Source organism: Rhodnius prolixus, unplaced genomic scaffold, assembly GCF_049639745.1.
Source record: "Rhodnius prolixus isolate KJV_2025 unplaced genomic scaffold, Rpr scaffold_2, whole genome shotgun sequence".
In the NCBI taxonomy this organism is placed as follows: Eukaryota; Metazoa; Arthropoda; class Insecta; order Hemiptera; family Reduviidae; genus Rhodnius; species Rhodnius prolixus.
The window spans coordinates 12764186-12786494 of record NW_027411592.1 but is presented as its reverse complement, the minus strand read 5'-3'; the positions used below and the strand labels follow the sequence as shown (position 1 = coordinate 12786494).

The 22309-nt window shown below is 33.0% G+C and overlaps 1 protein-coding gene across 3 annotated transcripts in view; it reads right to left on the bottom strand.

Moving 5' to 3' along the window:
* Window positions 1–22309, bottom strand: part of Mgat4a (alpha-1,3-mannosyl-glycoprotein 4-beta-N-acetylglucosaminyltransferase a) — a 389138-nt gene that overhangs the window by 201678 nt on the left and 165151 nt on the right. For all 3 annotated transcript variants that reach the window (XR_012455286.1, XM_074117925.1, XM_074117926.1), the window contains one exon: window positions 21115–21186. The gene's annotated coding sequence lies outside the window, so the exon portion shown is untranslated. The remainder of the gene's footprint in view (window positions 1–21114; window positions 21187–22309) is intronic.

The window sequence follows — 22309 nt, the reverse complement described above, 5'->3', positions numbered from 1 at the left end:
AATAAACAAAACCAGAGATTCTATTGCATAATAAAAGAAATATAAGGAAAATACCATTATCTAAAAATGACTTGTTCATACCAAAGTGAAAACCAATAAAGGATTGTATCTTTGGTCGGCTGTGGTGTTTCATTACTTGGTCTCAGAAATGCCTTATTTCACATTTTTCTTTGGAAGAAAAACATTCCTATAGAGATCATACATTTATTTAAACAAATCTTTTGTGACCCATTCACTCGCCTTTCTGTAGCTAAAGTTTCCGAGGTTTTTCTAACTCTGAAATGACACTTTTAACGTATCTAATGCCCGTTCCAACTCAGCCTCCTTCGTTCCCTTTGGAACTATTTGTAAAAATTCTTGCTAGTGTTCACAAGGAAGTGCCATTGCCCATCTCCTATACTGCAGGACATGCACCTGAAATAATTCCATCTAATGATGCAATGACAGTGGAATCACAGCACCTAATAATACTGATCCCAAGCTCCGTCACTAGCGCCCTTCCACATATACGAGTATAAACTCCCTAAAAGATTGGCTAACGTAATGGCGAATAAAGTTTGTCATTAACAAAAACATAAACCTTTCGCTTATACTCTCGCTTTTGTGGAAAAAGTTCAATGGCACAATACATTGACAAAAGACTAACTGACTATCTAGGACAACTATCCGACTAGCCACCCTATAAGACTACAACTCTAACCGACGCTACACATTTACATCACTCGAAACTACAAGACACACGCTCAATCAATAACAAAAACAATTCATTTTACAACTGTTATAAAATATTCATCTGTAATATGGATGGTGAGCTTTGGCATTCTACCAAGCAATCCAATTCTTATCCTATATAATCCTAATTCAACGCTAAATCCACATATTCTCCATATAATGCTTCTTACTCTTTATACTGAGCTAGAAAACCATTTTATGCCCCCTATGCCGGTACTGCAAGTTCCACAACTTGTGTCCAACATGATTCACATGATTCGCATGTTCCGCTCTATCGCAGACCAAATTCCAAATTTCAGCCTCCTTGGTTCCCTTCGGAACTATTTGTAAAATTCTTGCTAGTGTTCACAAGGAAGTGCCATTGCCCATCTCCTACACTGCTGGACATGCCCCTGAAACAATTCCGCCTAATGAAGCAATGACAGTGGAGTCACAGCACCTAATAATACTGATCCTAAGCTCGTCACTAGCGCCCTTCCACATGGTTTAAAAGTTGTTAGCCCTGCGAAAATCCTAGAGGCCAGTAAGATTTAAATAATACTAGAGAATAGTCCTGACTCCATGTTTACTTCAGCTGCATTTCAATTACCAGTTTGGAATTTCTGTCTATCCAAAGCTTAGGAAAAACCGTAGGGGAGGGCAATTTTCAGAAAATACCAGAAAAATGTATTCTGCAAAAATTAAAATGTTTTATAATAAACTTTAATTTGAAGTTCACTGAAAGTAATTTAGAGGACGCTGCAATGGCTGCTATAGAAAACTTAGCGTTAATTTATTAATATCCATTATTGTGAGAACTCTTGTCGTCAGATTTGTTAAAGTGGGTTAAGTAAAGCAGAAAGAATCGAGATCCTGCTATGCCAAGCACATATGAAAGTATGAATCCCATGTTATATAACTGGAGAAGAGAGCGGAGAAATGGGATGTTGGTTGAAGATGAAAACTACACAGTAGTGACAGGATACTGGAGAGAGAAATGTGAATACGAGAACAAAGGCTGGTGGGATGTCGACAGTTCAAACACAGCAGCACACCACCCGGAGGGTAACATTAACGCCGCCAACTCGCTATAACACACACATACAATACTGCACAAAGAAATACACACAAATACCAACATTCACCACCACCATTACTGGACACATAAATGTACTTCAACAATGTCAAGAACATATGGTCTTTCACATCGCCTCTGCTTTCAAATATTCTCCCTGCTATGGACATTTTAGTTAAAATATTTTATTTTGGTTACTACATAAACTAATAAAAAATAATGATAAACATACTGAAGTGATTAGCTCAGTGGTATGATGAGTACACTGGATTCCGATCGGAGATCTCAGGTACGAATCCAGCTGCTGACTCTTAGATTTTCTCTTCCTAGGAGCTTCTTACAGCTCATCACCAAACAGATGCACAGTGTTGTCTGTGACGAAAATCACTGTTCATAAATTAAAATAATAATAATACTAACAAATAACAATCTCAGGTGATAAAAGAAAATTTGGATTTTTAAATAAGATTTTTCAAAAACTAAGACACAAATAAGGCCTTCAAAAAACACTTTGCAGCCAGTTTTAAAGAGAGAAATAATTTGTAAATGTTAAAAAAAGGTAGCAACAAAACTATAAAATCTAAATTGAAGAATGTCAAGCTGTTTTAGAGGAGCTAACAGTGATCACTTACTTTTAAAAAGTTTCTGTTATGTTTAATCAGTAAATCACAAAAACAAGGCACGCTTACCCTTATGTAATTTAATAGTAATCTACAGAATGTTGAAGAAAAAAAGAAAATCACTGGATTAAAAATGATTAACAGAAATCTGTTAAGAAACGTTGAAGATTGGTAGCAGAATCTGAGTCTGTAATAGTAGCATTTACTTGTTATTATTCATATTACAGGCCTGAAGCGCAGAGAGATAAATGATGCGCGAATATAACTTCAAAGAAAAAACGAAGCATGCCTTCGGTTTATTCAGAGATAGAGGCCAATTTCAAAAAAAGAAATAAAGAAGAGAATGGAAGTAAAGATAAAACATCAAATGAAGAAACGGAAATGCGAAAAAATTCAATCATCCAAATACGGAAGTGTAAAGAGTAGAAATTATTTAGAAATGTTAATAAAACTGTGAACATGGCAGAAGAACTTTAAAAAGAAATCTAAAGGAGTGTTTTACAAAATAGATTGAACATTCTGGCGTACTTCTTAATGATAATGATGTAGCAACAACAGTGAAGAATTGAGAGGAACCATCTGGTTTATAACTATTTCCAACCAAACCTAATGGCACTTGTAACCGAAATATCCGCTAGATGGCATAGGCAGTACTAGTTGGCTACGTGTTATTACAATTTAAAACAAGAGCAGTCCCTAAACGACCAATGGACTACAATACTTCACTAAGTGAGTGTTCACCGCCAATAATAAAAACATTATTCGTGTATTGACTCTGCCAGGCCAGTGCAGCTGCATAACATAATATTTCGTACTATCGCCTGCAATTTTTGTGAATACGTAAATTTACTTCGCGCACCCTGCTTCACGTTTGCAGAAGTCCTGAGAATTAAAAACGGAAATTCATCATTCATTCCTATACCTCAGGAATGAAATCTAGGTGCACCTAGATTAAGTTAACAGGAGAGTGCTTTTCGCTGCAATGAGAGAATTAGAAATTTCCATAAAATGAAATGACTAGGCGGAGTTAAGCTACAGTTATGTCTGGACTCTCTCATCCTCTCTGCAAGAAGAACGGACGAATAAAACAAACATTGTTCTTTAATAAGCTTTAGAAAAAGCAAAAAAAAATAAGGTGCACATAATTATATAACTACTTAATAACTGTCTAAATATATTAAATATAACTACTAATAAACTGTCTGATAATGAACTTAAGTCACAGTTGTAACAATAGCAAAGTTGATACAGCAAACGTACAAAAAACTTCAAAGAGGGTAAAAAAAACGTCCGATAACCAACCAACCTCAGAATAGCAATTAAGGAGGAATGTTGGGCGAAATAACTTTCAATTCTTTTTCTGGAATTGCCTTGGATACAAACATTTCTTAGAAAGTACACCATTATTTGGGAATTGTGATTTAGTATGTGATTTTGAGACTGGTTGACCTGCAATCTTATGGCTTCACCTCTAAATATACATAAGTGACTGAGAAGTAGCGCCCAAGTGATAGTTTCTCTATCAGCTTGGTCAATAGATCTAGTCATTGGATAATTTCAAAGCTTGTAAGTGGTTTCATAATGTCTTTCATTCTTATATTTGTAAATTACAGACCTTCGTTGGAACTAAACTCAATTCTTGACTAGTTATAAATTTGCGATTGGTTGAGATTTAAGCCTCATTAACATGATGCCATTTTCTTGTACATACAAGAGCAATAATTGAATGCAATAATTTAAGAGCAATCTTGAACTTTCAAGAATTGTGTGCAACTGTTTACACGTGGATATTAATTTAAAATTTAATGCAATTATTGAATGCAAATGTTGACAAGAAATAATTGCAACTGACTTGTTTACATCTGTACAATTATGTTTAGGAGATTCACTTTCAAGTGTTGACTTGTCTTAACACTGACCTGTACTTGGTCTGTACTATTTAATGATGCATAGCTTCCAGTATTGCACTTATTTGCGTTGGCAAATTTATCATTCAAATGTTGAACGTCTTAGAAAAGAGGAGGAAAACCATTTTGGAAAACCAAGAGGAGTCAAAAAGTGTTAAAATTCGGTTCTGCTGATTTAATAAAGTTCATAGAAATACACCGCGGTCATGGGTGTTTATGGGGCACAGAAAATGTGAATTTCAAGAATCGTGATGCACGTAATGCTGCACTAGCAGCATTTGAACAGGAATTTGGAGTTCCAGGTTTTGAACCTAAGGAAATCACTAACAAAATAAAAAATTTAAGGACGCGGTATCATAGGGAAAGGAAAAAGATAAAAGATTCAATGGGTACTGATTCACTTGAATCAGTGTTGCTGATGTTTACAAGGAAATCTTATGAACACACGAAAACACCAAATACGGTAAGAATGTATTTATGTTAACTTTCTAAGTACAGTCAGGTGTATATTCATTAAAGCTAAGCCCCGCGGTTTTACCCATGCAGATCAATCCCGTTTTTGCCATTCTTGAGAATGTAGAAAATATTGAAAATGTAGTGAATTCCACCGAACAAATCATTGATATTTTATCACCATCTCCAATGCCAAAAAAAAAAACCATCTGATTACATTGAATTGGCTTTAAGTAAATTAGACAACATTGAAAAACGAGTGAGACTCGAGAAAAAAGATATTTGATTTGGACAATTTTGGAAAATACGTTGCGTCTTCATTACGAATATTGAATACCGAAAATAGTATACACCGCTCAGGATGAAATACAAGCAAATATTATCTAAATATAAACTGCGTGATCTTAAAGAAAAAGAACGAGAAAACTCTACTCATATGCCAAAATCGCCATATTCGAAAGAAGACAGCGAAGACATGTCCTTGAACTTGTAATTTTTTTGTATTTTGATTACTAATGTGTGTTTGAATTTTTAAAAACTGTTTCCTTTCGTACGTACCTTTATAAAATTTTGTAATACTGAGTAAATAGCTTCAGGTACTTCAACGAAGTACACTCTCACTCACTGCATTCATGGTTGCCAAATGAGTCGGAACCCAACAGAACACAAGAAATTATTGTATGTGCTGTTTAAAACAAGAAAAATTTTGAATGGAAACTTGCCCACTACAGCAAAAATGTGACATGTTCAGACGATGCAAGTCATTTATTGCTGTGCAATATTATTGAATGCACCGGACAGGAAACTTGCATCGTGTAAATGAGACTTAATAAACATAATCAAAATTTGGTAGCTTTGTTTGGAGGAGATTTTAATTGTCGAATGAGCGATCTCAACCCTCTCTAGATATGATAAATTTTTGGGTTGTTTTCATGATTTTCTAGACCAAATTTGCAACAAAAAAAAAGTAATGAATTCATGGCTAACAACGGGTTTATTTCAATAAATGGCAGTTTAAATGACCCTGCTTACAGTACCACCGTTGTCAACTATTAGAAAGTAAATTGTTGTCAATATACTGTCCTGGTCTGGATCATTTTCCTGTTCATCTCCAAACTAGACGCAGTACCTTTTTTAGGTAGGCCTAATGAGAGTAGAACTCCGTCTTATGTCATTTTTTTTTCTTGGCTGCTAGAATACTCTAAATTATTTTCAAAATGCATGGAAAACTGAGAATTAATTACAGTCCATTTTCATGTATCAACAGTAGGAGGGCCGTATCATACGAATAAGTTCATGAATTAGGATAGAGAAGAAAAAAATCAATCAATAGAATGAATGGAGAGGCAGGCGAGGATTCTTCCTTATGTAATTTAGCGTTGATAATCAGGTGAAGAAGACGCCTTAGGTAACTTGGAAGAAGCTACCTGTGATTGGAAGAACTTCAGGATAAGATAAACAGGTGCTTAGCTTAACCAAAAGACATTGATGCCACACTTTGTCTAATATCTAGAAGAAAGATATCCAGAATAACTATGGATTTTTAGTTGAGGTGTTGGCGAAAATGTCTAAAGTACTATAAGCCTGGTAGAGTGTCTAATTCGGAATCTGGTGGTGAGAGATAGTGGATGGTGATGACGTTTTGCAGGCGGCAGCATGAACGTTACCGCAAGCTCAGAATACCAAAGAGGATGAAGAAAAGATCGACAAGTAAGAGAAAACATTAACTGAAACTTAAAATATGTAAGTTTAACGATGAACGATGGTTAAAACATTATGAAACATAAATGCCATCATCACAAGATCTCAGACACTTGAACAGAGAAGTTAATAAATATTCTCTAAAGTTAGTAGAATGTTAATAAACAATCTAATGAAAGCTAGCTACAAAATAAAATGTATGCTAGTAATTAACAAGTTTCAATAGGTTCGTGTTAAAGAAGTGGAAGAGTACACATAGGTCTTCGATTGTACTTAATTCTTCTTTCTACAAAGGAGACCAGTCCTGGGTATTGTTAAAACTGCCAGACCAATCGATAAGTTTAACCAACATAAAGGAGTAAGTTTAGTTACAGCAAACCAATACCGCCTCATTCTTTAAAAGCTGCCTTTTTTTCTATTTATATGGTACAGTTTGTATTAAATTTTAATCAACCCTTCATTTTTCTTTCTTTCTTACCCCAATTGAATTTAAAAGATATTATATTTTTAAAACTTCAACAAAATATAAGTTTGCTATATAATATACAGTCAAACCAATTTTTGCGCTGTCTTTTTTATACGATTCTGTTTTGGAGCGGATTTTTTATATTATATATAGTATAATTAAATAAAATCTTGGGTTCTTAGTCATAATTAAGATCTCAGAATTTTGGTGGCTGTATGGTGAAAAGCCAATGCCAAAAACAAAGAAGAAAAGGAAAAAAATAACTATCACAGAAAGACAATTTTCTTTAATACTTACTAATTACCAACTTTAATAGCAAAAAGTGCTCTACTTTGATAAATTTTCACTAGGCATCTTCAAAATTACATTCTTAAGAACATAAATTATTACAAAAAATTAGAAATTTGCTGTAACTTTGTGCTGCCACTTAATACAAATGCTCGCATAGATTCAGCGAAACTATATATACCCTGCATTCTGTCACTAATATTTTCCGGACCCGATAATACCAAACTTAAAGAGTAAATAAGATATTGTAAAAAATTATTTCTCATATCTACCTTCTTAGGTCGAACAAGTATTGCGACCGTTTTCTATTTTGAAATTAAGAGGTCCTACGCCGGAATTGCACTTAGAAGTTTAACTCCAATAAGCCTTGTCGTTGCAACAATCAAAATATTATTTTAAAAGTTACGTATTTTTTTTTCCACGAACAGCTCTCACATTCTTCGTTGGATTTCTTGCTGGGCATTATTGTTTAACAAGACCACCTTTACTCAATGGCGATCATATCAAACTTTGTAAGGAGAAAGAAGCAAATACCAATGATCTCTGGCTGCTGATTATGCGAGATCACGCACGGGTCCTAGGGCTCTCTGTTCGGACAGCTGATTGAAGTGTTGATTAAAGTGTTTCCTCGAAAAATCATTCCTATTTGTCCATTCATCGCTCGGATGAGGTCTTATTTAGCACATAGTACTTCTTCAAACTAGATCCTCGTCAACTTTATTTTATAATGCTTAGGAAATCAGTTTTTTTATTAGACTGCAACACGCCATATTATGGCAACAAATTTAACTTAGCCATTTCATTGCACAACATAATCCAATCAATCAATTAATCAAACCAATTCATTAAATTAGAACGAATCTATTAAATATTCTCAATTTTCACATTTAATATTCCATCTCAAGTTGAAGAAGAATAATAAAAAATATAAAATAATTGAGGATAGTTCATCAAACTAATTAAAAAAGAAAAATATTAGAAACACAAAGAAACAACGAAAATAAAACACAATCAATTAAGGGCAGTCATGGGAGAGTGACTCTCTGTGAATGAACTAAAAAAAAATGGAAACAGGCAAAATTTTCAGTGAATGTTAAGGACGAGAATGAAGGAAATCTCATGATTCTCAAGTATATAATTAGCAATATTATTCGCCCACAATCACATATTTTGGACAGATGTTTGAACTTCTGAATTCGCTGCCAACACAAAATATAGTAAGAAGTTAGTTTTGTACTTTTTCTAAAATATTTGGTACTTTTAAGACAATGCTCTTCACAGAATTTTTCGATAATTTTACAGTAAATGAAAATCGTCCTAGATGAGGTTATCTTAGTGAGATTTTGAATATTAATTAGGAAAGATATAAAATGGTAATATCTAAATCACAAAAAGGAATTAACTAATGTTTAACAATTTTATGACTCTTTTTTAAAAAAATAATCTGAAATATTTCTGATCGGAAATATTATTTACACAACACTATTTCATAAAATACCACTCCAGCACTTTTATTAATGAAGTCTAGATCTAATAAAACCCAAAACAAATAAAATTTGCTATCCATCTCAAAGTCAGAAATTCTCTGCAACAATCTGAGTGGATCCTATTATTTTGAAATGGTTTTGTAAATTTATATATACTTAACCACATTATTTTAATCAATAATTTGTCGAGTCCTGTAGGTTTTTCAAGTAGGTGGGTAAAATAAATAGGAACTTGCTCCAAGATAAGGGCAACTTGATTTACACCATTGAACAGTCAGTCGTTAGGACTTCTGCCCTTCCATACTGAAATGACCACCAGAAATGTCTGCAATTTAGTAAAATAATGATTTTGCAAGTACTCACTTTCTGAAAAGTCGAAAACACAAAATTAAATTTATACTAGATTCTAGGCTGTTTAAAATAAATCTAAATTTCTCTCCGTTTATTAATAATTAATTATACTGTCTAAATCAGGCCTGTGCAATTTTTTTCTCACCCAAAGGGGCCGCCTGCAAACTTTTTGCAAGATTAGGAGGCCCGTGCTATTACTGTATTAAAAAAAAGTACACTCTATCGCTATTCTGCAGTTGTTTTGAGGGGATAGTTAACTTTTTTTGGAAATAATTATTTTATTATATAAGTTCTAATTTATTTTGTATTTGTTATTTGTATTCCGTATCTACAAAAGAGTAAACTGAAGAAATAAAACCTTACTGTTCTTTGTACTCCTGCGTTTAACTGCTTAATATGTAATTCTGAAACGAACACTAGGATTTCTATTAAAACAATAATAAATAGCAAAAGAGATTTTCACTTTCTATTTTTTTTGTAATTTTCTAGAAAATTGATCAAGATATTTTCTTTTATCAAAGTAAAAATAAGAACTGCACCTTAATTCAGTTCCATTGCCTATAACATTTGCAGACATCCCAAAATGATAAAAACAATATTTAACTAATAAAATATTGATAGAACGAAACTTTGAAGGAAATAGGTTGACAGAATAGTTTTTGAGAATAAAAAAATAATGGAAATTCCTAACAGATATACAAAACTGTGTTCACTATTCTTGGATGAGTAGTTCACAATGTATTAAATAAAACTAGGATCTGTAACATTACTGTTCAAACAATAGTTTTGGATTGAATAAAACAATTTACTTGAATCTACAGCCGGATGATATTAAGCAAACAAAAATTTTTTGCAACTTCAAATCAGTAAGGCCTATCAACGAGACGTCTATTTTTTACAATTCTGTAAGTGGCGTCAAACTTCTTGTTTGATCGAAAGGAGGGAATTTATTTCAACTATCCCTATTCATAGCCAGCCTATGTACATACCAGACGTCTCACCAAGGCAAAAATGGCAGAGTACTTTCTCGCAGCAAAGAACAATATTGATTCCGGCTCCAGAATGAGCTGAAGCTGAACAGCAAACAACTGCTCCGATTTTATTTTTAGCACTTCCAAACAGCGCAAGGAAGATTGGCTGTTCCAAGGAGCAGATCTTTTCAGCCAAATGCTTGGCTATTTCATTTTCGTCCAACTCTTTACTTTTGGCACCCATTGGTGCACTATCATCAACTTTTTAGTTCATGAATGTAGAACCTCACCTTCCTCTATGATGTTTAGGGAGAATCACAATTCACTAATGCCTTGATTCTTCTTGATTTTTGTTTGCTTAATATCATCCGGCTGTAAATTCAAGTAAATTGTTTTATTCGATCTAAAACTATTATTTGAACAGTTCTCTTGAACAGAAATGTTACAAATCCTAGCAGTACTTGATTCTTCTACAAGCAATAATCTTCGTGGGACAATGTCCTACAGTTTAAGGAACAATTATTGTATAATACCAAATAATTATATTAAATCAGCAGACAATAAGGTTTCCTGCCCGATTTTCAACACTGGCCTATCAAACTGCTTAGGTATAATACTTGAAAGATTCTTTAAAGCAACCCATTTGGATTGAATCTTATGTTTTCTTTTTAAGGACACTCAACCGCTTTCTGGGGCCTTGGATTCCATTAGTTGTCATGTTTTCTTAAGATTTGTTGCTGTTGTCAAACTGAACTCCCAAGAACAATGATTCATCTTCGGTCATCTGTACTCTTTGATAATAAGTACAATTCTGATCAGTGATTGTCTTTGTCGATCGGATAAACAGTTGGCGTACCGTTTTCTTTCTTCATTTACTGTTGTTCGCTTAGACTTCTAATTGACCAAACAACGAGAATTCTGTATTTTTTTTGGTTACTGAAAGCTAGAGTTTGCTGCTGGATACGTAAAAAAGAAAAAATATGAATAACTAAGCGAATAAACTTACTCCAAAAATAGAGAAAAAAAATCATGAAATATTTCCTCACATACAAAAATCTTATATATAAAAAAGGAAGATCCCTTAAAGAAGAAAAAACTTATTATAAAACATGTCAGGGCCAACGATGGAATATAAAGAAGATGAAGTGAGGTGGCTGATGGCATAAGTCGGCTACAACTACTAAACCTGAGAGAAAAAATGCCTTCGCAGTGTAATATTTTACTTAAATAATATTAGTAAGTATTGTATGTATTATTTATTTTTATTACTTTTTATCAGTTTATTCAAAAATATTGATTGTTCCTTTGCATCTCTCAATACAGCAACATTTAAGACGAATCTAGAAAGCTTTGAAAATTCTCTAAATTCTTTACAAAAGTTTATTTTCAGAAAACATTTCTGAAGTGCACTTCTACCTACACTTGCTTAGCACGACCAATAATAACAATAATGTGTGATTTTTATTTTGAATAAATTTAATGAATTACAAATGAAAAAAAAGGAAATAAATATTATGACTAGTTACATCGATTCACTCAATAACAATGCTAAATTGAGGAAAACTAGATAGAAAACTGAACTCTTCAGGTTATATAGCTAAAAATTTAAATAAAATCTTAATAAAACCATGAAATAATGAAGTAAAATGAAACAGAATAACCACTAATCAAAATGTAAACTATCTACACTTTTTAGCGTAGATATATTTCCTTCTTTTAAATTGCTACTAATAATTATTTTTCGTTTTTTCCGTTTTAATAAAACCTATGTTAACTATTAAATTCATGGACTAACATTTTCCTGTAAACCAGTGTATGTTTTAAGAAGCAGTAAAACTTACATTAGACCAGACCGCTTAACTATCACAACACAGCTTCTTTCTGCATGTTGCTCTTATTCTGATTCTTTCCATAAGGGGCCAACGACGGACATACTCCAAGAAAATGAACAATACCTTCCATTAATTTAAGTTTTACATAACACATAAAAATGGTATAGATGGTGTAGATTAAACGTTCATTAGTTTTAATTTAGTTTTTAAGTTCTTGCTAGTAATAAAAAAAGGTTAAGCTTTGTCAAAAAATGTGTTTTGCTACGCAAAGTACGCAGGACTATAAATCGACTACCTCGACCATACAGAAAGATGGGCTGAATTATACTGGGTTGCAGCAATAATCGGATCGCCTTATTTGCTGCCTCCATGACTGAAATAAGAAATATATGATTATAATTATATATCAGTCCCTGATAAATTCTAAGGTAGGTGTTAACCCTTTCTTGCACCACCACAAGGTAAGGTAAATTAAGTAAAGTAATGTTTATTTTTTCAGGAGTGCTTTACGTCCAACTACTAAATTAGAAGTTGTGGACGGTCTCTTGTCACCATAACGCTTTCTGCCGTAATTAATTTCAGCTAATTGAGCTCTAAAATATTAAAATGGTTCTTCTAAATAACAGCAAGCATAACTTTACCAATTAATCAGACAATAGAATTTTATGGTAGGTTATCTAAAGTAAATATTTTAGTAGTTTTCCTTCCGGAAATCTAAGATTTCTGTGTAAGTAAAGCACACTTAGTAAATGTAATAAGCGGTATTTGGATGGAAGCTGGGATAATTTTTTGAAAAAGTATAATTTCTTTGCTGCAAGTACTTTCTATTATCCCAGATGTTTGCAGTACAACACATAACAGCGTAAAATATTTTAAAGGAACATTAGGGATAGGCTTTTATAAAATGTTGCATGTATTTATGTTAACTATTTTAACAGTTTTCTCGACGTAGTTCCACTTTTTATTTACATTTAAATGTTGGCTATCTTTTCTTCTACAGATCATCATTTTTTGACTTGTCCAGGTTTACCAGGTGTTACAATAAAGTTTACGGTATCTATCACATTCACTGTTACACGACTGGCTTGTCGGTGATCAGAACCCTACATTCTCTGGAGTCGTTCTATTTCTTCGTGTAATTCATTTAGATAGACGATGGAAAAAAAGTTTGTGATAATAAACAAGAAATATGGTGCTACCTTTTCTACAGGTATATATACTTTTTCAAAACATTCATTAAGCCGAATGTCCAAAATGACGAAATAAAACTTTGCTTTATACAACATCTTAACAGTACTTGATAGATGACTCATTCAATTTTTTCAATTAAAGTTTTATCAAAATTTTTCTTTTTTAGTTAAAAATTAATGGTAACACAATTATTTTTTGTACAAAGATTTAATAACCGATACATTCTTGTTATTTGCACATTGCCAAGCAAACCATTCTTATTAAGCAGTTTCTTCAATCAAATAATAAAATAATCTATTTTAATAATATTAATAAAATTCATTTTTTTTTTCAAGATTTCATTCACTCAATAATTTGTATGTGGTCTATTTTTTTTTTTTTTTTTGTTTTTTGTTTTTTTTTGGCGCATCGACGACTATGGTCATTAGCGCCAGTATGTGGTCTATTATCAACCATTTAATTCCTGAAATAATTTGGTGACCATAAAAACGTTTTGGCCAAAGAACGAGTGCGAAAAGAAAGACTTCACTTCCGCATGAAATTGTAAGACAGTGAACTGCACAGATTTTAAAATTTTAATCAGCGCAATGAAACTGAACTTTAAATTTCAATATTCTGCTTGTCACTAGATCGTCAACTATTTACTTAATAATATCAAACCTTTATTAACATGAAAAACGTTTTTTTTACTTCGTACATAAAAATTTCAATAGATATTTCCTTATCTGACGACTTCTAAGGAATGAGGAAGTACATTTAAAGTTTTCAGAAAACGATATGTATGCCTGAAGTCCAAGGAATCATTGCGCCTGAACATTTATCATCCTTCCACTGCTTTGTGAGAGTACAGTAAAAGCTCCTTATTCGCGCTTCCTTCATTCGCGTTTTCACTATTCGCGGATTAAAAAAATGCGACCTAATTCCTATATTCGCGGAAGTACACTACGATAATAAAAGGATTCCAATAGGTATGCAACCCAATATCCTTTGTAAATGCCGTCAAATGAACTAATAAAAAAAGTAAAATAGATCTTATTACAACTTTGCCTAAAGTATGTTGTTAAATGATATCGCCGAGGACTTTGACATAAGCCGCCTTCACCGCGATCGGTGTTTTTGTGAATGTAAACGCACAGAATGAAAGCAATTGTTCGTGATCCAGCAATAGAAAAAATGGAAATGGCGTTGTCATTATGGATCGAAGACCGCATCCAAAAAAGGGTGCCCCTGAGTGGTCCAATGGTCCGGGAGAAGGCAAAGTATCTTTACGCTCATTTTAAAGAACCTGTCAAAATGTTCAAAAACTTCAATTAAATTGACTTTTTTATATATTTGTTTTTTTTTATTTTGTCAGCTAGGAACGTATCCCCTATAATCCCATATAAATTACCAGTCCGTATTCACGGTTTCTGTATTCGCGGCATATTTATGGAACATATACCCCGCGAATAAAGAGCTTTTACTGTATAAGAAATTCTAGAACATCTTTTGGGTCTAAAGTGAATCCCAACTAGGAATCTCCTAGAAATCCAAAAGGAAGGTCCTCTCAAATGGCGGCATTTCAAACTTGCACGTTCCTTCTCTTTGTTTAGGGCGTTATGCAACCTCAGTTTATGGGAGAAGTATGCAGACTCCGCAGAACACTATACCAATTATTCGTATTTAGGTCTCTATTTGGCTAAACTACAGTTGAAAACTTCTTTCATCTCTACAGTCAGGATACTAGCAAATTCCAAGAAATAGAAGATATCCAGGATTAGTGTCTACTGTAAACGATGGAATGTATTAAAGACATCTAAAGATTTTCATGGTGAAATTAGTGCGTACATTAACAAATGCAAGAGGTTTTATGCACGCTAATGAAGACAAGCACAAATACAAATATTAAGACTTCTTTAATTAATGTATTCAGGTAACTATGAAAAAGAACAATTTTGCATGATGCACTTTATAATTAAATATCATAGAAAACACATTGTTTAAACAGTATAACAACTAACACGATTTCCAAATTTAGCTCTGGCACAAAACATCCAGGTAACTAAAGCTACTAAGAGCAATCGCGTATTTTTATTTTTTTTAGGTATCTCGGAGTAACCCGAGGCTGGCCAATGCAAGTTTTGATTCAATCAATCTACAATCACGTAACATAGTTTCTTTTTAATCAGCACTCAATATTACAACTTACATTCTGATATCCACAAAGTTGAATATTACCAAGTTTCACTTTAAAACTATTAAACTATTATATTCAGTAGTTGTTTGGAAAATTAATCTATTTTTCTTGATGAGAAAACCTCGTTTTCCGCAGTAAAGAATTTAACCCATCTTACATCAAATATTTCTCAAGTTTTTATTAACTTTACTCGCAGCAATTTAATTACAAAACTGATTAAGAAAATTCCTGAAATTCCTTATTTCAACTTTTTTGTACACCGTGAATATTCTTTTAATGAAGTGCGAAACATCTTTAATTAAATAAAAATAAAAAATAATTGCGATTTCAATTAATTTAGAGTAATAAAATTAATCAAATAAATAACTTAGGAATTAAAATGAATTCGTATTATATCGAACGACCTTTACAAATCACAAATAATTATTAGTTAAAATGAAAGTTAGGATTTAAACAAAAATTAACATTGCAGGATATTATGACCTTTATCGCACATTGTCCAACATTAATAATGGGCAGACAAATAATTTGTAGTTTTGGGAATGGCAGGTGTCTATACATTACCGTATTATATATGTATGGCCGAACTGCACGCATCTCGGTTGGTATTGTTATAATATATAGAGAAGTAATGCCAAACAATGTGTATGTTTCTGCTCTAAGTACATATTATCTCTACTATGAGAGCGCCAGGCTAAAGAGTTAGGATGGGTAGAGAGAGGGTTCAATTTCCCTCGGGTCCACTAATTCACAGGAGCACAGAACAAAATATACTTTTGTATTACCACTAGATGGCCATATTAATTAGCATAGTAAATATATATTACGCATTATACACTGTTTGTCCATTTATTTACTTGACTTAATAACTAATTCCACTTTTTAGAAAATTAGTAATCATAATAAAGTAAACATAATTTTTGCTTCACTAAATTCATATAGATTTCAATTTTAAATTAGAGAATGTTCTTATTTTTTACAACTTGGAAAGGCTTTTTCAAATTTAGAAGATCCTCGTGCCGCTTTACAATCATCGAAATGTTTGTCAGGGAATCTCAATTTAAGAATACTAATTTTTACAAAATATTTTCTAAAATCAAAGTCGCGATTATTTAGTACATTTTTCTTTTACAACTCTTTCCAAATTATAAAGAGCCATGAAGGTAAATTAAAACGAAATTTTTCTTACAACTGAATCGAATAGACTAAAGAAGTTTATTGAAAAAGTTAAGTTTACCACTAATGAAAAATAATTGTTAATAGGAATATTCTATTTTGCTATCATAAATATATTTTTTCTTAGCGTTGATTCAATACTGTATTAAAATCACGTTATCTTCTAGAAATTTTACAGGTAACACTTGTTTTTAGGCAAAGTTGGGTTCGTAAAGGAGTTTCTTAAATATTGCTCTGTGATAATAAGCACTAATTATAAAATATAATCAACAATTAAATATATAAATTAATGAAAAAATAGGATCATATAATCATATTACTCAAAAAGTTTTATAAAGTTTGAATTTATTGTTACCAAGATCTAGAGTTAAAATCCAGTTGCCAGCCTATTCTGGTTTTTTCTTCCTGGTAGGAACAGCACAAGTCCGGTAAATGAGAGTGTTGTCTGTAGGATAAGACTACATTGTTCGGAAAACGGATAGAGCACTGAAAAAGGCTCCAGACCAAGTTTAAGGTCACAGTTTCAATTCTGGGTTGCCCGTTACTAGTCTTAAAGTGCTTAAGTAATCTGAGTTACAGCCCTGATGAGTTGCATTGTGTTGGGCTTTTAACCTTCTTCTTATGACCGTTGGTTATTGTGGATACATGGGGAAGATCCAGAACAAATAATAATATTAGTAATAAACAGATCTTCATTATAAATTCTGAAATATTTATTATACCTCCTCATTGGAAAAAAATAAACAGCACAACTGCAATAAATAAAAATGGAACACTTAAGATATAATATAAAAAGGATTAGCTCTAAAGGAATTAGGAAGAGAAATAGGGGTTTAACTCGAAGAAAGTTCGCAGCGGCCAGACGCACAGCTGTGTTTATTTCCATCGTTAGCCTCTTGGTCACCCAAGAGACGACACTGGTTATGGTTCATAGTATTTGAAAAGAAACCTATTCCTATCACAAATCTCTGGGAAATATCGTTTAATAAATTTTTTATATTGCTAAGTTTTATTTCTCAGTTAGAGCAAATTTTCTCAGAATAAATCTTACTTTTATGACCTTTCTTATTGTTACTCGAGGAAAATTCTTTTATGAGAATGACTGGGCCATGTGTGTTCTCAATGAAAAATGCTAGGATGCAGCACTAACTAGGGATTTTTTCTTATAATACTATATTGAAAGGATGTAGACAATAAAAAAAAAGTCGAATTAAATAAAGAAAATCTGGCGATTTTGAATGGACACTTAACAAAAAAGGACTATAACGCCTCTGTTATCCCAAAAGCTGCCGTCATCAATTATCAACTTAAAAAATAAAAATAAAAACGCATATTCAGTTAAGTCTATAAAACGTATCTTCAAAATCCATTGAACGAATACTAAGTACTAACGAATTAAAAGAAATTTTATTTCGACAAGCTGAAAAAAAAAAATGTAGGATTTGACCAGCTCAACTTACTAAGAAAGATTTGAGAGAATGACGAAAAACGATGCTGCGAGTACGACAGTCACTATGAGGCTGTTTTTATTCTCCAAGTTCCAAATATCAATGTCCTGTAGAGGTTGCTGATGTGTGCAATTGGGCTTAACGAACCCACAAGCAAACAGATTGGGTTCGCCATACCACATACATTTATACATTAGTATTCAATTTCTAGACGCCAACACTGTATATGATCAAATTCACCACACTTGACAGAATCATAATAGATCTTAGAATGGATTCGCTTCTCTCCTCCTTTCAATACTCGTCAAAATGTACTAGAACTAGAGCAATTTAGGATTTGGCTGCTTGTTTTACTACAGGTTAATTAGAAAACTTGAGGAGCATGCCGGTCCTCTACAAAGGACACCCATATTAATGTTTTTTACTGTGCGAATAACTTCAAGATGAAAATAGAACAAATTCACCTACTTCTAAGGAAAATTTTTTAGGTTACACCAGAGGCGGCATCAAATGATACTTTAAGGTCACTGGCGCCTATAAAGAGCGTTTACAATGCACTGCCGATGTTTCTTAGCTAATAGCACTGTCCATCACCGGAATGTAAACTTGATAAGCACCTAGAAAAAAAAAAAAACTGAAGAGTTAGCACGCCTGGATACAAGCGATTATGATCGTGTCAACATATTATGGATTATCAATGAAGTCCACAGGAATTTATTGGACCCTAATGGATGCTGCGATATAGTGGAAATAACTTCAGAGAATTCAAAATTTCTATTTCGTCGTTTACAGTTTTAAGTAAAAAGAAAATATTTTTAAAAACTTATTAAAAAAATAATAGAAACAGAAAGCTGTTACATTATTAAGAAATGAAACGTTAGTTTTTATTATACTTTAAAAATAGCTATTTGCTTTGTAGTAAGGGATATAATCTAAAAGCTAAACATGAGTGTTAAGTAGAGAAGCAGCCAGGAATGGCTAGAAACCATTGCAGACAGATTGTCTGTTAGACTATGAGAGAGGGTTGGATCGCGGCCAAATATCACGCACATGTCTAAAGCTCCATAAATTTTTATTTAGCAACCCAGTGCACTTGTACATACCCTCAGGCGCGCGTACAAATGTAATAATTTAAAATAGTCTAAAACAAATCAAGATGAAGTGAATAAAGAATCATTTACCACTTAAATAGTTTACCTAAAAAGAGGCTAATTTCCATGGTATTATGTTTAAATTATGTACAAAGCCAAATAACTAGAATGATTTGTGCAAAAATTATGTACATGCTGATAATATATGCATATTTGTGTAGAATCAATGCTCTGATCCGATATAGAACAGAGAGTTAAAGAGAATATATTTATAAAAATGGGGATGTGAAACCACATGGCCCAAAGTTACATAGACCCATAAGAATCTAAAACATCCCACCGGTAACCAGAGTTAAATGATAAAAACAACAATTTCATGTCAAAACAAATTGGGTTCGCCATCCCACACTATTCAATTTCTAGACGCCAACATTGTATATGATCAAATTCACCACACTTAACAGAGTCATAATAGATCTTAGAATGGATTCGCTTCTCTCCTCCTTTGAATACTCATCACAATGTACTAGAGCAAACCCATACAATGTTCAACAAGCTGGGGCCCCAAAGCTGCCTGAGAGGCACTGCCAAATAGCAAAGTTCTTCTAGTTAGATGGAACTAACCCTCGCGTTTGCAGAGGACCGTGTTTAACATTGAAGTCTTTTCCTTCAGCCATGCGAAATCTGCAATGACCAAACCGTAAAACTTATATCCTACCCTAATTGAGCAAGTCTACCGTGAATTTTGTTAAGGGTCTTTGAAATTTTTAAAATTCTTTTGCTGGTCTTGTTACAGGTCTCAGTTATTTGGCCATCAGGCTCTTGGAGTTGTTGCGTTCCTGACTGATTTCGTTACTCGTAGCAGAAGAATCCCAGACTCTTAAGTAGTTTGCTACAAAAAAACTTAATCAGGGCAATGCATCCGCTTTCTTGTCATTGGTCACGTGACTTGCTGTGGCCCTAGAATGGACACTGGATTTCAGTGAGGGTCGAATACAATTCTTAAATAGTCTGGAATAGACTAAGTAGGCACTGATGGTCTTAAAAGCCAGCAAACAATTAGAATATTTACTTTTTGCAGTTTATTTACAATTCTCCAGCTAAAGAAGTTTTCATTTTAGGTCTCCTATATATGTTAAAATAAGAAATAGCTACAACTTCCGCGATTAAGAATATAGCACCCCTAGACCAATTCTTGTTGATGTGCTCTAGCAATAGATACTTTACGCATCTTTGCATGCTTGATTTCTCTTTACTGCGATCGGTTTTGGAATTTCAGATTGAGCGAATCGCAAAATTTGCTAGGTGCTATCCATTATAAAGGCAAATAATTTTATAGCAGTAGATAATATATTGCGTAAAAATGGCGGTTTAGAAGAACAAGCAGAATATCTTCTTGAAAATTGTTTTAATCAATTTAACCTAGTGGTTATACCAAATAGTGGTGGTTATAGTATTATGGATAATGGTTATACCAAAGAAAGAACAATTGTTAGCAGCTAATATTTTAATAAATTAATAATTGTCAATGAAAAACTGATACTATTTTCGGTCAGCGAAAAATTCGCCACAGATTGCCCATCAAAAGGAAACAACAATTACAATTCTAGTGACCGCCACGCTTGATGCGGTAAGGCGGTTAGAGTATATTTTTGATATGAAGTTCTTTTCTCTGGGTAACACGTATAAAATTAAAAAGTCAAAACCTATTCTTTCAAGCGGGGTTTAACCGTCTATTATAGTATCAGGTATTCAGGTCATAAGGAGATTTCCGGAAATAAGGGCTAGATAGGTGCTCAAAAAAGGCGCTTTTCGCCTTTTTTTTGGTATCGAATTTGCTTTATCGTACTGGACTTGCTTGTAGGTTGAAGTGTGGTCCGCAACAATGCGTGGAAGCCCTAAATTGAATTGACTTCCAATAAATAGCTGTTATAAAAAGAGAAAAAAACAACCAATTTAAAAATTGTACACTTTATTGCGCTGAATTTTGGAATTATCTTTGCAAATTTTTCAGATAATGACATTTAACCAAATCTCTTCTTGCATTATTAAAAGCTTGAACTATTTCGAGGTCTTATGACATCCTGTAAAGTCCATAAATTTTCACATTTTTTGTAAAGTAAGAAGAAATTTCGTATTTGTAAACAATAATTTAAACTCAAGCATTTACCTTCAAAGTTTAAGACGGCGTCATGTTAAGTCTAGATTCTATTGTTCTTCACCAACAACACCGGAACAGTTTCTGTAAATAAAGCAGAAATTTCAATCTTAATTAATTGAGAATAAGTTTTTCAGTAATAAAACAAATATAATAATATTTTCCAGCAATTAAGTATTCATTAAAATTAAAAAAAAAAACGGTTCTGTAGCATTCAGAATATATGGTTGGAATTAAGAATATTTCAAAAATGAAAAACTTTCATCAGAAGCAACAGACTCAAGGTACAAGGAATAAACGCAGTACTGAAGGAATCGGCTGGTCTAAGAACTGAACTGAAAAGTTATTGGTCTAAAAGGAACACACCGGTATCTTCTCTTATAAGTACTTGGAACTTCGAATAACTAATTATTTTCTTACGTTATACTAAGCTCTTTTAATATTAGATTACAGGTGCCATACCAAAGGGTTCGACGGTATTTAACCACTTAAATGAAGTCGCCAAGTTTGTCATTCAAGTACGACGAACCTGCAGAGTACCACTAACTAGATCCATTAGTGCGACTGGGAACATCTCAGCTGACTCAATAACCATCTATCTAATATTTGAGTGTAGCAGCGACAAATAACTAGAAAAGAAAACTGCATGCTAAGAAAGTTGATATGTTTGGGCATACGTGTTGCTCTTGCTGTAATAATGGGATATACAGAAGGCTGAACAGGTGGAGGAGGTTGAAATCCTTGAAAAAGTGACCTCTTAATCAAATAGAAAGGTGAAAACTTCATCTCTTATCAAGGCAATGCACTCTCGTCTTCCGCGTATCAGCAACCGGATATTTACAACTGATTGAAACAGTATCCTATTGGTAGAGCAGACAAGCAAGACAAAAATGGCTAATTTCCCAAGACCACTTACAAGTTAATAAAAACTTATAAGAACACTGCGACTTAAACTTCTAAATTCCCCTGGATTTGAAAATATTTTTTACTCACGACATAATTTTCTACATTCTATTTAGATTGTAGATAATGATATGTAAGCAATGGTTAAGAGAAAAAATACGGCGGTTCCAAAATGTATCCGTGATTTTGCATACTTGTAGACAATGAATGTATTATGTCGCTACTTAACGAATGTTTGCGTGATTGAGAAAAGCACTCTTTACAGGGCTGAATAATGTTTAGGGCATCAGTAAATGCTGTACAG